This window comes from Furipterus horrens, unplaced genomic scaffold (assembly GCF_987537825.1).
Source record: "Furipterus horrens unplaced genomic scaffold, mFurHor1.1.pri manual_scaffold_7, whole genome shotgun sequence".
Lineage (NCBI taxonomy): Eukaryota > Metazoa > Chordata > Mammalia > Chiroptera > Furipteridae > Furipterus > Furipterus horrens.
The window spans coordinates 50594476-50618075 of record NW_028327177.1 but is presented as its reverse complement, the minus strand read 5'-3'; the positions used below and the strand labels follow the sequence as shown (position 1 = coordinate 50618075).

At 42.0% G+C, this 23600-nt stretch overlaps 1 protein-coding gene, 1 long non-coding RNA gene and 1 pseudogene across 3 annotated transcripts in view; 1 reads left to right on the top strand and 2 right to left on the bottom strand.

Moving 5' to 3' along the window:
* The window catches only part of RGS20 (regulator of G protein signaling 20), a 135864-nt gene that overhangs the window by 7043 nt on the left and 105221 nt on the right, over nucleotides 1-23600 (top strand). The gene's annotated exons all lie outside the window — the stretch shown is intronic.
* The window catches only part of LOC150004439 (uncharacterized), a 62310-nt gene that overhangs the window by 18162 nt on the left and 20548 nt on the right, over nucleotides 1-23600 (bottom strand). The gene's annotated exons all lie outside the window — the stretch shown is intronic.
* On the bottom strand, nucleotides 16756-18112 carry LOC150004440 (ornithine decarboxylase pseudogene; annotated as a pseudogene).

Here is a 23600-nt window from a genome sequence, read left to right as displayed (position 1 = left end):
ATCAGTACAGGGCGACCTGTTTCACCACGTTGTGGTGTTGTATGTGAGGGAGGGGTCTTAGAGGGAACAATGCTGCTTGTCAGCACTTGCCTCTTTTCCAGGCACTTCTCCCATTTCCATATGGGACTGGTGCCCCTCTAGCTGTTTCCCTGGCTGTCGTTCCCAGAATTGATGGGTCTGTGGATGTTCTAGGACCATGGGGGCCCTTTAAACAAGCGGACTCTGCTGAGAAACCAGCAGTTTCTGCCTCTGCCCCAACCCCCACTGGTTTGCACAGTCAAAAGCAATGAGGCTTGATTTTCCCTGGTGCTGGGACCATGAGCTGCGTGGTCTGGTGAGGATCTGGAAATGCTCCCCAGGTGTCCCTCTTGACTTTTTAAAATGTCTAATTGTGCTTTCCACTGGCCTGTTGCTGCTGCCACTGCTGCCACCACCACACTGTGTCCTCTCCGCCCTGACTCCACCCCTTTTACCTGTCTGTATGAGTATTTCTTCTTTATATCTTTGTTTGTTGAACTCCCATGCAGTTTAATTTTCTGGAACTTTTGGTGTTACTAGTTTTGAGGTAGTTGTATTCCTTCTTAGTTGTAAAGGGAGATGGAGCATGTCTATCTATGCCTCCATCTTGGCCGGAAGTCTCTTATAAGCATTCTTATAACCAAAGCTCTGAACTGTGCCTCAGAAAGATTTCCCTGTTGCTGCTTCATTAGATTAGATATTTGCTGTCTGGTCAGCTGCGTGATTGGGATCTCTACCATGATCTGTGCCATCCTGACAGTTTTGTGTTTACCTTTGCTTCCTTGGAGGGGCTGTCACACCTCCTATGCAATAGGGGTTGGAGCCCCGTGCATTCGTCACTACCAGGTGACCCTTCTCACCACATTGTGACATTTCCTGTGGGGGCGGGGATCCAAGATGGATTCCTACCATTCACTCTCTGCTGAGAGACCAGGAACCTCCTCCTCTGTCCCCACCCGCTCCGGGCCTCACAGTCCAAGGCAATGGGGGGTATGCCTTCCCTGGCATTGGAATCGCAAGCTGATGGGTCTGGTCTGCAGCTGGGGGTGCTCCCCAGGCGCTTCTCGCCTCCTCTTAAATACGGGTGTCTGTGCTTACCGCCGTCCCACCGCAGTCGCTGCAGCTGCCGCCACCAGTACAGCTTGACCTCTCCACCCCAGCTTCACCCCTCCTCCCCATCCAGATGAGCACCACTTCTTTATAACTTCATATGTTGGACTTCCATTTATTTTCTGGAACTTCTGGTTATTTCTGGTTTTGTTGTACTTGTATTCCTTCTTAGTTGTGGAGGGATACAGAGCGTGTCAATCTAGGACTCCATCTTGGCCAGAAGTTGAGACAGTGCAGACTTCTAAGTGCTTCCTGTTCCAGATGTGTGATCCCTTGAACAACTGATCAAATCACTCGTTTTGAGACCTCATACCGGAAGTGAGAAAAAGAAATGACAAGGCCCCCAAAGGGTAACTACACAGACAATGGAGCTTTGTGTGACCAAAAGGATAGAGGAAAGAAGAAAGGAAACATATCTTAGAAAGAAATGTTGAAACATTCAGAAGACAAAATTATTCCTTTTTTTTCTTTCATTAAACATTGTTTTAATGGGTCTCAAAATTCTGCGACAGATTTTTGGTCAAGTTGTTTCTATTAAGAAGTACTGATTTTAAAAACTAATAGTTTTAAAACTGCCGCACACACACACACACACACACACACACACACTCCCCAAATGGTCCACAAAACATTCTCCTTTCCTTCTGAAGTTTTTACAATGTGTTGTAATCATTAACCAGTCATTTACTAGTGAACTTAAATGGCCGATTGAGACAAACAGTTCTGAGACCGTTCTTCTACCACTGATTAAGAATGGCATGGCAGCTGTTGGGGACAATATTCATTTAGCCTTCTGAGTTTTCTGGGTGACTTGGTGACTTTGCCAGCTCCACCTGCCTTTGTGTCCACTGCTTTGATGGCCCCCACAGCAACTGTCTGTCTCATGTCATGAACAACAAAGCAACCCAGAGGAGGATAGTCAGAAAAAACCTCTCAATACATGTGGGCTTGCCAGGAACATATCAACAATGGCAGCATCATCAGATATCAAAAACTTTGGGCCACCTTCCAGCTTTTTCCCAGAATGATGATCAATCTTCTCCTTCAGCTCAGCAAATCTGCAAGCAATTTGAGCTGTGTGACCATCCAGAACAGATGCATATCCAGAACTGGTTTGGCCTGGATGGTTCAGGATAATCACCTGAGCTGTGAAGCCAGCTGCTTCCACTGGTGGGTCACTTCTGCTGTCACCAGTCACACTACCATGATAAACATCTTTGACAGACATGTTCTTGACATTGAAGCCCACATTTTCCCCAGGAAAAGTTTCACTCAAAGCTTCATGTTGCATTTAAATAGACTTGACTTCAGTTGTAACATTGACTGGAGCAAAGGTGACCACCATGCCAGGTTTGAGAACAACAGTCTCTCCTTGGCCCACAGGGACAGTGCCAATACCACCAATTTTGTAGACATCCTGGAGGGGCAGTAGCAGTAGGTTCTCAGTTGCATGAGTTGGTGACAGGATGCAATCCAGAGCTTCAAGCAGCATGGTTCCACTTGCATTGCTATCTTTACAGGTGATTTTCCTTTCCTTGAACCAAGGCATGTTAGCATTTGGCTCCAGCATGTTGTCACAATTCCAACAGGAAATTGGCATACATGCTACTGTGTCAGGGTTGTAGCCAATTTTCTTAATGTAGGTGTTGACTTCTTTCACAATTTCCTCATATCTCTTCTGGCTATAGGGCAGCTCAGTGGAATTCATTTTGTTAACACCAACAATCAGCTGTTTTGCACCCAGTGTCTAAGCCAGAAGGGCATACTCACAGGTCGGCCCACTCTTGCAGATACCTGCTTCAAATTCACCAATTCAAACAGCAACAATCAGGACAGCACAGTCAGCCTGAGATGTTCCTGTAATCATGTTTTTGATAAAGTCTCTGTGTCCTGGGGCATCAGTGATAGTCACATAATACTTGCTGATCTCAAAATCCTACAGGGAGATATCAATGGTGATACCATGCTTGTGTTCAGCTTTCAATTTATCCAAGGCCCAAGTGTACTTGAAGGAGCCCCTCCCCATCTCATCAGCCTCCTTCTCAAATTTTTTGATAGTTCTTTTGTCAATCCCACCACATTTGTAGAGCATATGGCCAGAAGTGGTAGACTTGTTGGAATCTATGTGCCCAATGGCCACAATGCTGATATGAGTCTGAGGCGGGTTGCCCCCAACACCCTTGGCTCAGTGGAAACTCATTGTCCAACAGTGGTTTCCGGATCATGAATGAGAGACAATAAGTAACCCAAACACTGTATTTTGTCTGGGAGGAGGAAAGTGGCTGATCTATAGCTAATATAAGAGATGAGAAAAACAGAGCAAGCTTCAAAGGAGAATATTCATTCTTTAAGTCCAATTCCCACGGGACTCCCTGAATGAGCTTTCAGGTCATGTCCATCTCCAACCTTCCCGGTCTTCTGGTCAAGTCTTATAGGCCTCCCGGGGTTGGGGGGTGGGGCTAGCTTGCGGCCAGGCTACAATTCCCAAAACCACACAGGGCGGTCCCCTACATGAGTCCTTTCCTTTACCATTTGGCTTTGATTTAGTGGTGATTTTGTTCACCTATGTTCTGGCAGCAAACCCGTTGTGAAAAAAAAGACAAACATTCTGTTTGGACTCCATTTGTGAAAGAGTAAGTTTACTGAAAAGGATAAAGTTTGTTCTTATCTTTTTGAACACCCTCTGGGGAAAAAAATTCTGTAGTAGTTTAACACTTGAAATGCTCACAAACTTCTTTAAGAAAAGGCTCCTTTGGAAAACTGTCATGGTTACATCTTCCATAGATTGTTAGCAAATGTGTGTTAATTGGCAATCCTCCAGAACTTATTGTCAGGTGTTTCTGGGTGAGGCAAAGGGAATATGTCTCAATAGGCTCCAGACTCAAGGGCTTTGAGTTCTTAATAAGCCATATATACCCATAAAGAAGCCCATGGGTGTAGTCACTGGAAAGGTAAAACAGTTCTTTAGTTACTCAGCCTCTAGGTCACAGGACTCAGGACAATCTGTGTGACATTAAGAGTAAAACAAAAATAAGGTCAAACAGTATTTCGGCTTGTCATAAAAGGTATTATTATCCCAGTTTTGTTTAGATAGCTAATTTGGACTCTCTCTTAACTTGATGAAGCATTTAAGATACCAGCTGATGCCTTTCAAAATAATAAATGAAATGGTGATCAATTTAAGAGTAAATGGCAAAAAGCAACTGCCAAAATACCTCATATAATTTTCAATAAATTTAAGAAGTAAATTATGTTTCCATGAATAACAAAATAATGTTTCACCTTGACTGACAAAAACACCAGATACTAAATATTTGATCCTCAATGTAGGTAGCCCAACTAAGAAAACTCATCTATATCAGTCAGTTTATTTATTAACAAATAAACCCCTAGAATCTTAATGGCTTATCAAATCAAAACATACTTTTCAATCATGCCACAGTTTGATGTAATTCAGGCTATTCTCCCCCAGGTCTAGGGTTGCTTCCATCTGTGGCTCTGCCATGTTGTGGATCCAAGGTTGTTCTGGAAGCACACTGAGGAAAGGGAGAATGGGAAAGGGGAAGCTCAATTATCTCAGCAGGAGGTGAATTCCGTTGCTCACATTTTTTGACCAGAGCCAGGAACATGGGCAATCTAATCAAAAGGAGGCTAGAAAATCTATCAAAGACAAAGGTACTGATAAGCACTTTTAGTCCCCACCACCTCATCTAGTCAGCTCTAATCTCTAATTGCTAATAGAAAACTCAAATGACTATGCCCCCCAAAAAAGAAAAAGAAATATTTTATATATATATTTTTTAAAGGAATGAATATATTTTTAAAAGGTATGCATATATACATACACACATAAAGAATGTATAATGTACATCTTTGCTTTTCAATTGACTTGGAAAAAAGTCAACCTTCTGAAGTTTAAAGGTTCAGCCATAATTATTTTTCATTAATTACCATAAAGTAAAGTTTCTGGGAAAATATGACTCTTTCATTTCTCCAGTGGGAATATCATGTAAAAGCCAGTGTTTGCTGACTAAAACACAGTGTGAACATCTTCAAATTCCCCACTAGAAGTAAAGATTTTTTTGACTCTGAAAATAATGTATTTAAAAAATCCAGATCAGTTCTTTCCCTCAAAGTTACAGGTAAAAACTTATAAATACAAATTTTGGTCACACTTGCCAATTCTCTGAACATTTAAATAACTAACTTTCAGGGTTTTACATTAAATATTGAGTTTTCTCCATTGGATTATATTTTCATACACCAACACCCCCACCAGGCACCACAAAGTGATTTGTTTTAGCAAAGATAAATAGTATTTTACTGTGTTTCTTTGTTCTTATGAGGTTTTTCTGAGTGAAAATGGGTTAAAGGATATGGAGCATTATATAGTTTTCTAACTTAACCTGAGTTTCTCTTTGTTCCTGGGATTGTAAACCTAGAGTTTCTGAATACAGAAATGAATGGCAGTGATTCTTTAAAATTGATGGTCTATATGGCTATGTGCATATTACCAGTTATGCCAGCATCCTTTTTATGGTGCTGTGGCATTGCCACAGAGTCTAATTTTAGAAGGGGAAGACATTACCACTTCAGTGTAAAACCCATAGAAGGCATCTCTGCGGCCCCATGTCAGCATCGCTGCCAGGAGGTTCTGCTTACTGAGCCAGAATGTTTTCTGCCACTACTGGGGATTTGTTGTAGGTGGATGTTGACTGGTCGACTGTATCACCATAGCACACATGTATTGGAAATAAAGAAAATATTTAATCATATTTAATAATGTGTTGTATTCATTGTAATTATCAAGCAGATGTTTCATTTGTGAAATTAGTGAGGTATCCCCCAAAAAAAAATTCTAAAAAAGGAAGTTTTTACATGGAGATAAGACATTCATCTATCAATTTAAAAAGGTAAAAAGACTTAATAGCAGATCAGACAGAACAAAAATTTTAATTATCAAAATAAAAAATAGAAAAATATGTGTGGGGAAGTCTATCAAAACACAGAAGAGAAAGACAAAAAGCTAAAATTATAAAAGGAAATAATAGACATGGAAGATATATTCTGGAAATTGACCTTAGATATGGATAAAAGGAATAAGTAAAAGAAGAATCCAAGAAGTTGAAACAGCAACAATCAATTTTCTTTAAAAAACCATAATCTTATGTTTTTAATATAAATACAGGCACTAATGCAAAAATATTTGGTTGGCCAAAAAGTCCATTACATTTTGTCTGTACAAGGGCCCTAGTAGTGCTTAGTTGTCTTTAACTCATTCAGAACAATTGTGTTAGATTGTATTGTGAGAGCAGTCATATCAGGGTGCATTTTTAAAAATAATCAAAATTGGTTACCTTTTGTGTAGCCATTTTAATATTGAAGATGGAAGAAAATGTGCAACATCTTTGACATATTATACTTTATTATTTCAAGAAAGGTAAAAATGCAATTGAAATGCAATTAAAAAAAGACTTATGCAGTGTATGGAGAAGGTGCTGTGAATGATTGAACAGGCCAAGTGGTTTGCAAAATTTCTTGGTACTATTGACATTTTGGCTAAATAATTCTTTGCTGTGGGCTGTCTTATGCATTAGAAGATGCTTAGCAGCACCCCTGGCCTCTACCCACTAGAACCCAATAAAGTGAGATAGCTGACATATTCAAAATAGCAAAATCAAAAAGTTATTGGTGAATATAAAAAATGTGTCTTTTATTTTATAGAAAAAACATAATGGACTTTTTGATAAACCCAATACATATTGTATTCCAAGGAAATTTCATTAAAATAAAACTAAATTTAGAAACATCTTTATATAATATTCAAATTGTTACAGAACCCCTGGGCTGCTCCAATTGAAAACAAACACACGGGCTCTTTAGTTAGGGGCCCGATTGCCCGCCGCCAAAATTATAACTCTCAATACCAGAGTTTGGTGAAAAGAAAAAGAATTGTTTATTTAACAGTTATATAGATTTAATTATTTGCAGATTTCTGTTGTTAAGTCTTATGCTCTTTAAAACACCCACAAACACATATCCTTGCCTCCCCACTACCAAACCAGGCTAGTTTTAGGAAAGTCAGAGAAACTGTTTCCCTACTTTCCAAACACAGTTCAGCTTTACCAGCAGCTGCCAATCATTCAATCTGATTGGGGAGGTCCTTTCTGTGCTGTGGTGCCCTACAGCTCTCAATGCAGGACCGCCTGGATTCTCAGCCTCCTTGCAAACTGCCTTCTTCCTGCAAACCACGCGGATCTCCTCTCCTTCTCAAAACTGCATGGCGAGAGCCTCTTAAAGCAGCCTGGAGACCCCTTCTCCAAGCCACATGGAGAAGGCCCCTTCACCAAGCCACGTGGAGGGAGCACACGAGAGAGCGAGAGAGCGAGAGCTAGCGCGCGGGCAAGCCAGAGAGAGAGTCAGAGCGCCAGAGCCAGAGCACGAGTGAGAAACGAGTCAGAGAGCGAGAGTGTCTGAGCTAAAATGTCTGCAGCTGCTTATATATCCCTGACTGCGTCCTCTGACGCAGTGGGCATTGCAAACAGTTCTGACTATTCACAGACCCTTACGTAGGCTCTGTGTGCTTTCCATACGGTCCCCTGGTTCAAGACTCCTCCCATCTGCCTGAGGCTTTGGATGCATTAAAGCCATTTTGCATAAGAAAGACAGTAGCCACCAGCCTCAGGCATGTGGAAGCATTTGAAAAGCTGTTTCCTTCTCCCCATCCCCCAGCAGCAAACTCTGGGGATTTTTGGACTCCCCTGTTTCTGTAACACAATTTCAAAAATTAAAACAATATTTTTATAAACATCCAGAGTGAAAAAATAAGAATACCTACCAAGGGGAAAAAAGAACCTTCATCTTATAATTCTCTGAAGCAGTAAATAGATTTAAAGATAAAGAACTCTGAAGACAAATCTTTGTATCCCAATAATTTTTTTTGTTGTTGTTTAAGTATATTTTCTTATGCTCTTACAGTTGCCCCAATTTTTCCCCTTTGCCCCCCTCTACCTGGTACCCCCTTTTTCTCCAGCAATCCCCCTACTTAGTTCATGTCCATGGGTCATTCATATCAGTTCTTTGGTTTCTCCATTTCTTATACTAGTCTTAACATCCTCCTGTCTTGTTCCCACCCATTATGCTTCTTAATCCCTGCAACATTTCACCCAATTCTCCCTCTTCCTCATCCTAGCTGATAACCCTCCAAATGATCCCCATACCTATAATTCTGTTTCTGTTCTGGTTGTCTGCTTTTGTTTTTACTTTTTAGATTCAGTATTGATAGTTGTGAGTTTGTTGTCTCTCTGTGCCTCCTGTGGGTGGCTCTATGGAGTTAACAAGCGTGTGCTTGAGCTTTCGTGTCACCACGGCCTGTGCGTGACAAACACATTCTTCAAGTGCAAAGAGATCCACCAGGTGTCATGGAGGCATCCCCGCTCCCGCCACTGGCACCAGCTTGACCTCGTCATCACCAGAAGAACGGATATTGGCAGCACCCTCCTCACCCGCAGCTACCACAGTGCAGACTGCGACACGGACCATGCCCTCGTGGTAAGCAAGGTGCGCATAATGCCGAAGAGGTTGCACCACTCCAAGATGAAGGGTCGCCCACGCATAAACACCAGTTGTGCCAGCAACCCAGTTAAGACCCAGCAATTCATCAACAAGATGGAAGATGCACTCGGCGAGGGAATGGCGGCAGACGACATTATCGAATCCAATTGGTCACGTCTCCGCGACGCCATATACAACTCCGCCATTATTGCTTACGGGAAGAAAGAGCGGAAGAACGCTGACTGGTACGAGGCTCACTGGGAAGAAATGGAACCCGTGATCGAGGCTAAGAGGAAGGCCCTACTGGGTTACAAGGTCACGCCCACTCCCAGTACACTTCAAGCTCTACGGGCTGCCAGGAACAAAGTCCAGAAGACCGCCCGCCACTGTGCCAATACCTATTGGCTAAATCTGTGCAGAAGCATTCAGGAAGCCGCCGATATAGGCAACGCACGAGGAATGTATGAGGGTATCAAGAAGGCAACAGGCCCAATCCCCTCCAAGATCGCCCCCCTTAAGTCCAAGACAGGTGAGGTCATCACTGACCAGGAACAGCAAATGCGGCGGTGGACCGAGCACTACCTCGAGCTGTACGCAACGAAGAACACTGTAACAGACACTGCTCTTAACGCCATCCCAGACCTACCAGTCATGGAGGAGCTAGACACCCCACCTACTGCGGCAGAGCTCAGCAAAGCCATCAACCGCCTCGCTTGCGGGAAAGCACCAGGAAGCGACAGAATCCCTCCAGAAATCCTAAAGAGCTGGAAACCAGTCCTGCTACAGCCGCTCCACCATCTACTCTGTCTCTGCTGGAAGGAGGGTTACATCCCCCAGGATATGAGAGACGCCAACATTATCACCATGTACAAGAACAAAGGAGACCGCAGCGACTGCAACAACTACCGGGGCATCTCTCTCCTCAGCGTCGTCGGCAAAGTATTCACCCGGGTCGCTCTTGCCCGCCTGCAGACCCTTGCTTCCCGCATCTACCCAGAGCCCCAGTGTGGCTTCAGAGCTGGCCGATCAACAGTGGACATGATCTTCTCCCTACGCCAGCTGCAGGAGAAGTGTCACGAGCAGCATAAACCACTCTACCTCGCCTTTATCGACCTCACGAAGGCGTTTGATCTGGTCAGTCGAAGCGGACTCTTCAGCTTGCTACGGAAGATTGGCTGTCCACCACATCTGCTTGCTGTGGTCATGTCCTTTCACGACAACATGCACAGCACGGTGTCCTACAACGGCGCAACCTCTGAGGCCTTCCCAGTCAGCAGCAGAGTAAAGCAGGGCTGCGTCCTCGCGCCTACGCTGTTCGGAATCTTCTTCTCCATGCTCCTCCAATACGCCTTTAAGGACTGCAGCGAGGGTGTCTTCATTCACACCAGATCCGATGGCAAGCTCTACAACCTGGCCCGTCTACGAGCCAAGAACAAAGTCAAAGAGGTGCTCATCCGTGAGATGCTCTTCGCCGACGACGCAGCTTTGACATCACACTCCGAAGAGGGACTCCAGCAGCTAGTCACTTGCCTTTCCCACGCATGCAAGGAGTTCGGACTAGCCATCAGCCTGACGAAGACGAATGTTATGGCTCAAGGCACGGGGACTCCCCCATGCATCACCATCGACGGATACACCCTGGAGGTTGTCAACGACTTCACTTACCTCAGGTCCACCATCTCGAGCTCTCTGTCAGTCGACTTGGAGGTCAACCGGAGAATCGCCAGGGCAGCCACAGTTATGGCCAGGCTGAACCGGCGAGCGTGGAACAATTCCAGCCTCACTGAGAAAACCAGACTGCGCATCTACCAAGCCTGCGTACTCAGCACTCTCCTCTATGGGAGCGAGACGTGGACCACCTACGCAAGGCACGAAAGGAAACTCAACAGCTTCCACATGAGGTGCCTGCGACGCGTCCTGCATGTCACCTGGCAGGATAAGGTTCCCAACACCGAGGTGCTGAAGCGAGCCAATATGAGCAGTTTGCATGCAGTTCTTAGTGAGAGACGCCTCAGGTGGCTCGGCCATGTCAAAAGAATGGATGCAGGCCGTATTCCCAAAGACCTCCTCTACGGCGAGCTAGCAGAAGGCAAGAGGATGACGGGGCGCCCAAAACTGCGGTTCAAAGACATCTGCAAAAAGGACATGACACAATGCTCCATCAATCTCAACACATGGGAAGTTCAAGCAGACGACCGCCTAGCCTGGAGGCTCGCGGTCAGGCAAGGTACGTCACGCGTGGAGGCTGCGCGCAACGAGGAGGTGGCCCAGAAAAGATCGAGGCGGAAGCAGCGTCAACAGCAGCAACAACAGCCATCTGCCTTCACCTGTAACAAGTGCAGCAGGGATTGTCACTCCCGAGTCGGACTGCACAGCCATTCTCAGCGGTGCAGATAGACTCTCGGGAAGCTACGCCATCGTCTCTCGAGACGGACGGCTGCCGACGACGACGACGACGAAGACGACGACGACGACGGAGTTTGTTGTCATTTTGATGTTCATAGTTTTGATCTTCTTATTTTTAAATAAGTCTCTTTAACATTTTGTATAATAAGGGCTTGGTGATGGTGAATTCCTTTAGCTTTACCTTGTCTTGGAAGCACTTTATCTGCCCTTCCATTCTAAATGATAGCTTTGCTAGATAGAATAATCTTGGTTGTAGGTCCTTGCTTTTCATCACTTTGAATACTTCTTGCCAGTTCCTTCCTGCCTGCAAAGATCTTTTGAGAAGTCAACTGATAGTCTTATGAGAATGCCATTGTAGGTAACTCTCTGCTTTTCTCTTGCTGCTTTTAAGATTCTCTGTTTGTCTTTAACCTTTGGCATTTTAATTATGATGTGTCTTAGCATGGTCCTCTTGGGTCTAACTTGTTAGGGACTCTTTGTGCTTCCTGGACTTATGTGTCTATTTCCTTTGCCAAATTAGGGAAGTTTTCTTCCATTATTTTTTCAAATAAGTTTTCCACCCCTTGCTCTTCCCCTTCTCCTTCTGGCACCCTTATGATTCAGATGTTGGTATGTTTAAAGTTGTCCCAAAGATTCCTAAGCCTATCCTCATTTTTTCTGAATTATTGTTCCTTCTTTCATTCTGGTTGAATGTTTATTTCTTCCTGATGTTCCAAATCATTGATTTGAATCCCAGCTTCCTTCCCTTCACTGTTGGATCCCTGTGGGTTTTTCTTTATTTCACTTAGTCTAACTTTCATTTCTTTATGCTTTTGCCATACTCAATGAGTTTTCTGAGCATCCTGATCACCAGTGTTTTTAACTCTGTATTAGGTAGAGCTTCTTTGATTTCCTGTCTTAGAGCACCTGTTAAGTTGTGTTGGGTAGAGCCTTAGGTATTCACCAGTGTGGGGCGACCCGCTTCACCACTTTATGGCTCGATGTTGGGAGAGAGCTAAGAGAGAGGACAATGCTGCTGCCTGTCTTCTGGAGGTTTACCCAGCACTTTCCCTGTTTCCAGTCACTTCATCCACTTCCTGTGGTGCCCTTCCAGCTGCTGCCCTGGTGGTGAAGCCCATAGTGGGTGGGTTTGTGTACATTCTAAGTCCACATGCAAGAGGCAACTAATCAATGTTTCTCTTTCACACCAATGTTTCTCTCCCTCTCTTTCTCCCTCCCTTCCCTCTCTCTGAAAATAAATATGTAACTAAAATAAATCTATAATAAATAAATACATGTAAAATAAATAAAAGTTTGATTACATTATTTTAAAAGGGGGTGCAGAGAATAAGGGACAAGGCTTACAACTCCAGATTAAATTCACAGACACAGAGAAAGGGAGAAGAGGAGAAACAATGGGTCCTACTCTTCATGTCCATTGAGTGAAAGAAGTTGGAAAGGTTTTATCTGTTATGGCTAGAATAGTTAATACGGATGTAAGATTGTCTGTGAAGAAGGTTCAGGTAGGTGTTGATAAAATGAAAAGCAATATGCCTTACTTCCAAATTATTCCTGAAAACACAAAGACTGTACAGAAAATTATAATAATAACAAAAATACTAAGGAAAACATCAAAGGAGCATTGGCAAAAGCAAGACTGAACCCAACAGCTATGAAAACAAACAGAAATTGGTGAGTGTTAGGTGAACAGAGGCCTGAGGAAGGACTGAGCAGATCTCCTGGAGATGGAAAGTTTGCAGAGGAGTCTGTGGCCTAGAGAAGAAAATAAAACGAAAGACACCTAGCAATGCTATTTATAAATGTAGTGGGGGAGGGGCCCATGGAACAGAAAGGGTTTTCTTCTCCTTCAGCAGAGTGATGTATTGCAGGGAAGTTGTTGTTAACATTTCACCTTCAGGAAGGGCCGCCTAGCTGGGGAGGCTTGGAAACCAGTCAGGAAGAGTAGTCCTGTGCACTGACTGGCTTCCCTGTTCATTGGGTATATATAGCAAGTGCCAGAGGGGACTGTACTAAAGAAAGAAGATGTGGGCATGCCCAATAGTATGTGAGATCTGAGAGACTTGGTTACCAGCACAAAAAGATGCCCTGGAGACTTCTAGAAATAACTGGACAGAATTCAGGTAAGGAAGAGGAGGGTCTACAAAAGTTTATTTGCTGGTAATGTGACTCTGTTTTATTAAACTCTCAGCAGATGAGGCCCAAGAACCACGTGTAATGCTTCCATGTCTGCTGTAAGAACATCCATCTCAAATGGAACTGTGGTTATGCTTTTTTTTTAAAGTCCAAAGAGGAGTGACAGTTACATGTAAAAAAATGAAACTAGAACCAACTTATAGCAAACACCAAAATAAACTCAAGATGGATAAAAGACTTAAATATAACTCGTGACACCATAAAAATCTTAGAGGAAAACATAGGCAGTAAAATATCAGATATCCCATGCAGCAATATTTTCACTGATATATCTACTAGGTCAAGGGATATAAGGGAAAGAATAAACAAATGGGAGTATATCAAATTTAAAAGCTCCTTCACAGCTAAAGAAAACAGCATCAAAATGAAAAGGGATCCAATCATATGGGAAAACATATTTGCCAACGATTCCTCAAACAAGGGTTAGATCTCCAAAATATATAGAGAACTCATATCACTCAACACCAGGAAGATAAACAATCCAATTAAAAAATGGGCAAGGGACCTGAACAGACACTTCTCTAAGGAGGACATAGAGAAGGCCAGTAGGCATATCAAAGGATGCTCAACATCACTATCCATCATTAAAACCACAATGAGATAACACCTCACACTGGTCAGAATGGCTATCATTAATCAATAAACAAACAACAAGTGTGGTGAGGAGGTGGAGAAAAGGGAACCCTAGTGCATTGTTGGTAAGAATGCAGACTGGTGAGGTCAACATGGAAAACAGTACGGAATTTCCTCAAAAAATTAAAAATGGAACTGGCTTTTGATTTAGCAATTTCACTGCTGGGATTATAACCTAAGAATTCTGAAAAACCAGTTCAAAATAACCTATGCACCCCAATGCTCATAGCAGTGTTATTTGTAATAGTCAAGTGCTGGAAACAACTTAAGTGCCCATTGGCAAATGATTGGGTCAAAAAACTGGTATATTTACATAATGGAATATTACACAGCAGAAAGAAAAAAGGAACTCCTACCCTTCATGACAGCATGGATGGAAGTGGAAAGTATCATGCTAAATTAAATAAGCCAGGTACTGAAAGCCAAAACCGTATGATCATACCTATAAGAGGAACCCAATGAACAAAACACATGAGCAAAATAGAACTAGAGACATGGAAATAAGGAATAAACTGACAGCAATCAGAAAGGAGGGGGCAGGGGGATAATGGGGAAAAGAAGGGAAAGAGTCTAGTCAAGGAACAAATATAAAAGACCCATGGACAGGGACAACAGAGTGGGGAATGACTGTGGAAACAGAGATGGGGGTGGATGGGGCAGGGGAGAGCAACAGGGATAAACTGGGACAACTGTAACTGAACAACAATAAAATAAAATAAAATTTAAAAAAATAAATAATAAAGTTACAAAGAGGAAGGCAGAAGCATTTTCAGAAGATATGGCATGTGCCCTTTGAAGTAGTCTAAAATATTCCAGGGGGAAAGGAAGTGAGAGGTGTTAAAAGATGAAGCAGAATGGGCAATATATTGATAATCACTGAAACTGAGTGATGGATATGAGGGTTTTTTAGTATATTTGCACTTTTTTGGAAATTAACATAACAAAAAAGTTTTTTCTTGAAGACTAGAGCTCAGGATTTAAATCTCAAATAAATAAGCTAATTTTACACTTAAAGAAACTTTAAAAATCCAACAAAGCCCAAAGTGAGTAAGGAAAGAAATAATAAAGAGTAGAGCAGAAATAAATAAAATAGAACATAAAAAACAGTACAGAAGATCAATGAAACATGATTGGAAAACCTTTAACCAAACTTATCAAGGAAAAAAGAGAAAGGACTCAAATAAAACAAATCAGAAATGAGGAGACGTAACCAATGACTCCGCAAAAATGAAAGATATTCTAAGAAAATATTATGAACTACTATTTTCAAACAAATTGGACACAGTAGAAGAAATGGTTAAATTTCTAACAATATACAACCTTCCAAAATGAAATCAGAAAGAATCAGAGAATCTGACTAGACAGATTACAACTAATGAACCTGAAGCAGTAATCAAAAACTTCCAACAAACAAAGGTAAATTTTACAAAACACTCAAAGAAGAACTAACACCTATCCTTCTCAAATTGTTCAAAAACGTTCAAGAGGAGGAAAGAATATCAGACTCATTTTACAAGGCCAGAACTATTCTAATTCCAAAACTACATAAAGACACTACAAAAAAAGAAAATTATAGGGCAATATCACTGATGAACATAGATGCTAAAATCCTCAATGAGACATTAACAAACTGGATCTAGCAATATATTTAAAAGATAATACACCAGGATTAAGTGGGATTTATACGAGGGATGCAAGTGGTACAATAGCTGCAAATCAATAAACATATTACACTGCATAAACAAAATGACGGATATAAATATACATGATTACATGTATATTTATCAAAAAGTTTTTTTATAAAATCCAGTGCCAATTTATGATTAAAACTCTTAGCAAAGTGGAAATAAACGTATCTAAGTGTAATAAAGGTCATATATGACAAATTCATGGCCACATCATACTCAATGGGCAAAAACTAAAAGTATTTCCCTTAAGATTGTGAAGAACACAGAGATGTCTGCTCTCACCGCTCTTATTCAACATAGTACTGGAAGTCCTAGCCTAGCAATCAGACAAGAACACAAAATAAAAAGGCAACCAAATTGAAAAGAAGTAAAGCTGTCATTATTTGCAGATGACATGACTCTATATAGAGAGAGCCCTAAAGATTCCACCAAAACTCTACTACAACTGATAAATCAATTTAGTAAAATCATAGGATGCAAAATATATATCTAGAAATCAGTTGCAATTTTATACACCAGTAATAAACTATTGGAAAGGAAAACTAAGAAAACAATCTCATTCACAACTGTTTCAAAAAGAATAAAATGCCTAGAAAATAAATTTAGCCAAGGATGTAAAAGGCCTCAGAAAATTATAAGACACTGAAGAAAGATACAGAGATACAAATAAATAGAAGCATGTACTGTATTCATAGATAGGAAGAACTAATAGGAAGAATTAACACCATCCAAATGTCCATATACCCAAAGCAATCTATAGAATCAAAATAATTCTTATCAAGGAACCAATGGCATATTTCTTTTTTTTTCTTTTTTTCTTTTTTTTTAATTTTCAAGGTACTTTATTTTTAAAACCGGTCACAACACTCAGCGTCTGGACGATTCTGCCAATGTACAAGCTCCAAATTCTTGCTTGGCAGAAGAGGGGCACTCTTTAGTAGTGTTTGAAAACTGGGTAAAAATCCATATAAAACAAATATTCAAAGTTTCCATAGGAACACAGATAATTGTGACCCCATCTCCTAGCCTTCCATAATGTTACATCTGTGCCAACCCTACTTACAAAGACACTTCCAAACTAGCAATAATTAAGTGGTCCCCTCCAATCCTTTAACTCAAGCTACCTTCACAGGGACAGCTACAGTAACGGCATCTACACGTTAATACTCACTGAAGCACAGGCCGTGGGGTGGCGCTCCATCCCGCTCTCCCAGGTGCAGGACACAGGCAGGGCACCAATGTCCTGCTCCTCCAGGGCGGGTGGGAAGTCGTGGCTCTGGACTTGCTGCATCAGTTGCCATGTTGGCCCCGACATCACACAGTAGATGGTCGGCCTCTGGAACCAATTGAATGTGGAAGCTGCAGCAATGGTGTAAGCACCCATGTTTTCAAAGAGCATCTAGCCCCCCACCTGCACCTCAGGCAGGGCACTGTGCTCTATGATGCGATCGAGGCCATCACATGTGGGTCCCCTTATGCTGGATGAGTAGTACTTCTCATCTGGTTTGGGCCTCTTCTGCAGAAGGGTGCAATTAATCCATATACTCCATCATTCATGTAACACATAAAGTTTTTTTTACTGGCCTTGTCTTCATAATCAGAGCCCATCTGTTCCTTTAGTACCAGTTTTTTGGCAATGATATTAACTGCAAGTGTGAAAGCTGAGGCCAGGTAGTGTCTGCCTGGCTCCCTGATGACTGTCACTCCCGAGTCGGGTAGAAAATACTTGTCCAGGACTGGGTTGATGACACTGGTGATCTCTTCAAATTTAAGCTTCACATCCTCAGATCCAGGAAAGCCACCACCAATATCCAGCAGATACATGTTGAAACCAACCTCAGCCCCCATGTCGAAGACGCAGCAGGCGTCAGAGATGGCCTGCACGAAGGTCTCGGGGTCAGTGCAGCCGCTTCCCACGTGGAAGCTAACACCAACCACGTCGATGTTTAGCTCCTTTGCCCATTCCAGGGGCAGCCTGCTGGTTTTGAGAGTGGCCCTGAATTTAACACTGAGGCGACAGACTGCTTTGGAATCGTCAGCGGCGATCAACAGGACCAATTGCGCCTTGGGATGGGCCCTGGCCACCTCCATCAGCTCTGTTTTGCTATCGAAAGTCATCATCCGGATGCCATTGTTTGCCACGTGTTTGATCTGAGACACTTGTTTACAAGGATTTGCACAGATAATCCTCTCTGGAGGCACCCCGAGACTCTGCACCAACTGTATTTCAGTCTTGCTGGCACAGTCAAATCCCGTCCCAATGGCAGCGAGGGTCTTCATTATGATTCTGCTGTCATTGCACTTGACTGCATAGAAGGGGGGACCCGAGGAAGAGCTTTTAGCCACTTCAGGTGCTTCTTTAGGATGTTCCCCAGGTCCACAACATAGAACGCGTCCTTGTTGTCGGAAGAAGAAACTTCACTAATTTTTTTGGTCCAGAATGTCCTTGGCAGTAAAGCCTTCATTGAGGAAATGGCAGCCAAACTCTTCATCACTAATGCTGTTCATGGTTCCTGTATGTTCATCGGAGACTCAACAAAAAGAAAAGCAAAGACGGACTTTAAAGAAACGACTGCCAGGCTCTTTCTCCAGGAGGTCCCAGTCCCATGGAGACGGTCATGCTCTGACACACAGTGGCAGTGTCCTCAGAGCCCAGGGGCACGTCAAGCCAACCCCATTGAGATGCCGCCTCAGCCACCGAGCACACAGGACCGCTGGCTGCCCCCATCAGCACCCACCCGGCCACCACCTCGCACCCTCCCACAGAGGACTGCCAGCCTAAGGTGGTGCCAGAGTGCTGGCAGACAGTGGGAGGCAGCGGAGGCTGAAGGGACTGACCACCAATGGCATATTTCAAAGAACTAGAACAGCCCTTCTGGACAAGATGGAGGCCTAGACAGACATGCCATGTCTCCCTCCACAACTAAGAAGGAATATAACTACTTCAAAACTAGAGACAAGCAGAAGTTCCAGAAAATCGAGCTGCATGGAAGTCCAACAAACAAAAATATAAAGAAGAAATACTCATCCAGACAGGTAGGAGTAGTGGAGAGGATGCAGTGTGGAGGCAGCAGTGGCAGTGGCAGGCTGGTGGAAAGTGCAGTCATACATTTTAAAAAGTAGGGAGGTACACCTGGGAATCACTCCCAGCACTAGACCAGACCACACAGTTCATGGTTTCAGCACCAGGGAAAATAAAGCCTCATTGCTTCTGACAGTGCAAACAAGTGGGGGTTGGGGCAGAGGAAGAAACTGCTGGTCTCTCAGTAGAGTCTGCTTGTTTAAAGGGACCCCATGGTCGTGGAATGTCTGCAGACCCACCATTCTGGGAAGGACAGCCAGGGCTACAGCTAGAGAGGCACCAGTCCCATATAGAAGTGGAAGAAGTGCCTGGAAAAGGGGCGAGTGCTGAGTAAAAGGCACCGTTCCCTCTCAGACCACTCCCCCACATACAGCACTACAATGTGGTGAAACAGGTGGAATACCTAAGGCTCTTCCCCTTACAACATAACAGGTGTGACAGCTCTACCTAAGACACAGAGGCAAACAAATGCAGGATCCTGTAAAGATGAGAAGACAGAGAAGTATGGCCCAAATGAGGGAAAGGATCAAGGTTCCAGTGGGATAACTAAGCGACAGTGAGATAGCCAGCCTAACAGACATACCGTTCAAAACACTGGTGATAAAGATGCTCACAGGCTTGACAGATACACTTAAGTATGGCAGATGCATAAGGGAAGAGGTGAATGCTATGCTAAGTGAAATGAAGAAAAATCCACACAAAACCAATGGTGAAGGGAAAGAAACTGGGGTTCAGATCAATGATTTGGAACATAAGGAAGAAAAAACAATCAACCAGTACAGAATGAGGAAACAAGAACTGAAGAAAACAAGGAGAGGCTTAGGAACCTCTGGGACAACTTTAAATGTGCCAACATCCAAATCATAGACATGCCAGAAGGAGAAGAGGAAGAGCAAGAAATTGAAAACTTATTTGAAAAAATAATGAAGAAAAACTTCCCTAATTTGGTGAAGGAAATAGACATACAAGTCCAGGAAGAACAGAGAGTCCCAACCAAGCTAGACCCAAAGAGGACCACACCAAGACACATCATAATTAAAATGCCAAAGGTTAAAGATAAAGGGAGAATCTTAAAAGCAGCAAGAGAAAAGCAGAGAGTTACCTACAAAGGGGTGCCTATAAGATTATCAGCTGATATCTCAAAAGAAACTTTGCAGGCAAGAAGGGACTGGCAAGAAGTATTCAATGTGATTAAAAGCAAGGACCTACAACCAAGATTACTCTATCCAGCAAAGCTATCATTTAAAATGGAAGGCCAGATAAAGTGCTTCCCAGACAAGATAAAGCTAAAGGAGTTCATCATCACCAAGCCATTATTATATAAAATGTTAAAGAAACTTATTTAAGAAAAAGAAGATCAACACTATGAACTGTAAAATGACAACAAATTCACAACTATCAACAACCAAATTTTAAAAATAAAAACAAAATCCAACTGAGCAAACCAGAACAGGAACAGAATCAAAGGTATGATGATCATTTGGAGGATTATCAACTAGGAGAGGGAAGGGGGAGAAATGGAGAAATGGTGCAGGGATTAAGAAGCATAATTGGTTGGTCCAAAATAGACAGGGGGAAGTAAGAATAATATAGGAAAGGATGAGGCCAAAGAACTTATATGCATTACCCATAGACATGAACTAAGAGGGGTAGAGTTGTTGGAGGGAAGGTGCTTACTGGGTGGAGGGAAGCAAAGGGGGAAAAAAATTGGGACTACTGTAACAATATAATCAATAAAATATACTCAAAAAAAAAAAAAAAAAAAAGAACCAGAACGAATATTTCAAAACTTCATATGGAACCACAAAAGGCCCTACATAGCAATAGTGATCTTTAAAAAGAAGAAGAAAGTTGGAAGAATCATGCTACCTGATACCAAACAATACTACAAGGCCATAGTAATCAAACCAGCATGGTACCAGCATAAAAACAGACATATAGAGCAAAGGAACAGAATAGAAAGCCAAGAAATAAACCCACACCTTTATAGTCAATTAATATTTGGCAATGAAGGCAAAAGTATACAATAGGGTAAAGATAGTCTATTCAATAAATAGTGTTGGGAAAATTAGATATGTGCTAAAAATGAAATTAAACCACCTTCTTATACCATACACAAAAAATAAACTTAAAAATGATTAAAAACTTACATGTTAGACTCAAAAAATACAAATTCTAGAATAAAACATAGGCAATAAAATCTCAAACATTTTTCATAGCAATATTTTTCCTAACATATCTCCTTGGGCAAGGGAAACAAAAGAAAAAAATAAACAAATGGAACTATATCAAATGGAACTATATCAAACTAAAAAGTTTTTGCACAGCAAAGGAAACCATCAACAAAATAAATAGACAACCCAGTGAAATAGAGAACATATTCACCAATGATATATCTGATAAGGAGTTAGTATCCAACATTAATAAATAATTTATTTATACAACTCAACACCCAAAACCAAACAATCCAATTTAAAAATGGGCAAAAGATATAACTAGACACTTCTCCAAAGGGAACATACAGATGGCCAACAGACATATAAAAAGATACTCAACTTCTGGTCAAGATGGAGGCATAGGTAAACACACCTGACCTCTGTGCACAACTATAGCAAAAAATACAACTAGACTATAACACAAATTTCACTTAGAATTTTCAGAAAATAGAGCTGTGTGGAAGTCTGTCAACCAAGGATTAAAGAAACCACATTTATCCAGACAGGTAGGAGGGGTGGAGATGCAGAGAGGCACAGAGAGACATGGAGACATGCAGTGGCACAGTGAGGCATGGAGATGGAAACAGGCAGTCCCATATCCACATGTAGTGGATAAAAAACAGAGAGGATACTTCAGGAGTGAAGGGATTCCAGCCGCAATCCAGACCACCCAGACCAGGATTCCAGCACCAGGAGGATAAGTCCCCATAACTTCTGGCCATAAGAACCACTATGGATTAGGGCAGCAGAAGAAACTGCATCCTTTTAAAGGGCTCAAAATGGGTTTAGGACTCACACAGACCCACCCCCTCTCAGGTTCAGCACCAGGGCAACAGCTGGAAAGGTTACCAGTGGCATACGGGGAGAAAGTGAAGTGTGAGTGGGGAGACAGCTTCCTCCCAGACAATATTCCAGAGTCCAGGCAGTGGAATTGTCCCTCTGTGAGCCCTCCTCAACACAGAACAACAGAGTGAGGACACAGATTGCCCTGGGCTGGTTCTTCCCTGTACAACATAACAGGTGCACTAAGACGGAGAGTTAAGGGAGCTCTATCTAATACACAGAAACATACACAGGGAGGCTGCCAAAATGAGGAGACAAAGAAATATGGTCAAAATGAAAGAACAGAACAAAACTCCAGAACAAAAACTAGATAAAATGGAGATAAGCAACCTATCATATGAACAGTTCAAAACACTGGTTTACCAGGATGCTCCAGGAACTCATTGGGTACTTCACTGGCATGAAAAAGACCCAGGCAGAAATGAAGGCTGCATTAAGTGAAATAAAGAAAAATCTATAGAAAACCAACAGTGGAGGGGATAAAGCTGAGAATCAAATCAATGAAAAAGGAAAGAAAAAGCATTCAATCAGAACAGCAGGAAGAAAAATAATTTTTAAAAAATGAGTATAGGCTTAGGAACCTCTGGGACATCTTTAAACACACCAACATCCAAATCATAGATGTGTCAGAAGGAGAGGAAGAAGAGCAAGAAGTTGAAAATTTTTTTGAAAAAGAATGGAAGAAAACTTCCCTAATTTGATGAAGGAAATAGACATACAAGTCCAGGAAGCACAAAGAGTTCCATACAAACTATACCCAAAGAAAACCACACCATAATTAAAATGCCAAAGGTTAAAGATAAAGAGAGAATTTTAAAACCAGAGTTACATACACAGGAGTTTTCATACCACTGTCAGCTGATTTCTCAAAAGAAACTTTGCAGGCAAGAAGGGACTGGCAAGAAGTATTCAATGTGATGAAAAGCAAGGACCTACAACCTACATTACTCTATCCAGCAAAGCTATCATTTATAATGGAAGGACAGATGAAGTGCTTCCCAGACAAGGTAAAGCTAAAGGAGTTCATCATCACCATGCCATTATTACATGAAATGGTAAAGAGAGTTATGTAAGAAAAAGATCAAAACGATGAACATTAAAATGGCAATAAATTCACAACTATCAATAATTGAATCCAAATGACAAATTAAACAAACAAGCAGAACAGAAACAGAATCATAGATGTGGAGATCATTTGGAGGGTTATCAGTTGGGTGGGGGAGGGGGGCAATGGGGGGAAACATAGAGGGATTAAGAAGCACAGATTGGTAGGTACAAAATAGGGAAATGATAAGAACAGTGTAGGTAATGGAGTAGCCAAAGAACTTATATGCATGATCCACGGAACTGAACTAAGATGGGGATTGATGGAGGGAATGGGGGGTCCCAGGTGAAGGGGGGCAAAGGGAAAAAATTGTGATAACTATAATAATATAATCAATAAAATATATTCAAAAAAAGATACTCAGTGTCATTAATCATCAAAGAAATGCAAATTAAAATCGCAATGACATATCACTTCACACCTGTCCCGGTGGGATCATCAATAAATCAAGAACAACAAGTGATGGTGAAGATGTAGAGAAAAAGGAACACTAGTGCACTGTTGGTAGAAGTGTAGATTGGTGCAGCCACTGTAGAAAGCAATATGGTGTATCCTCAAAAAATTAAAAATAAAACTACCATATGACCCAGCAATCTCACTTCTGGGAATTTATCCAAATAAAACCAAAACACTAACTTGAAAGAACACATGCACTGCTATGTTCATTTCAGCATTCTTTACAATAGCCAAGATTTGGAAGCAGCCTAAGTGTCCATCAGTAGATAAGAGAATTTAAAAAGTTGTGCTACATT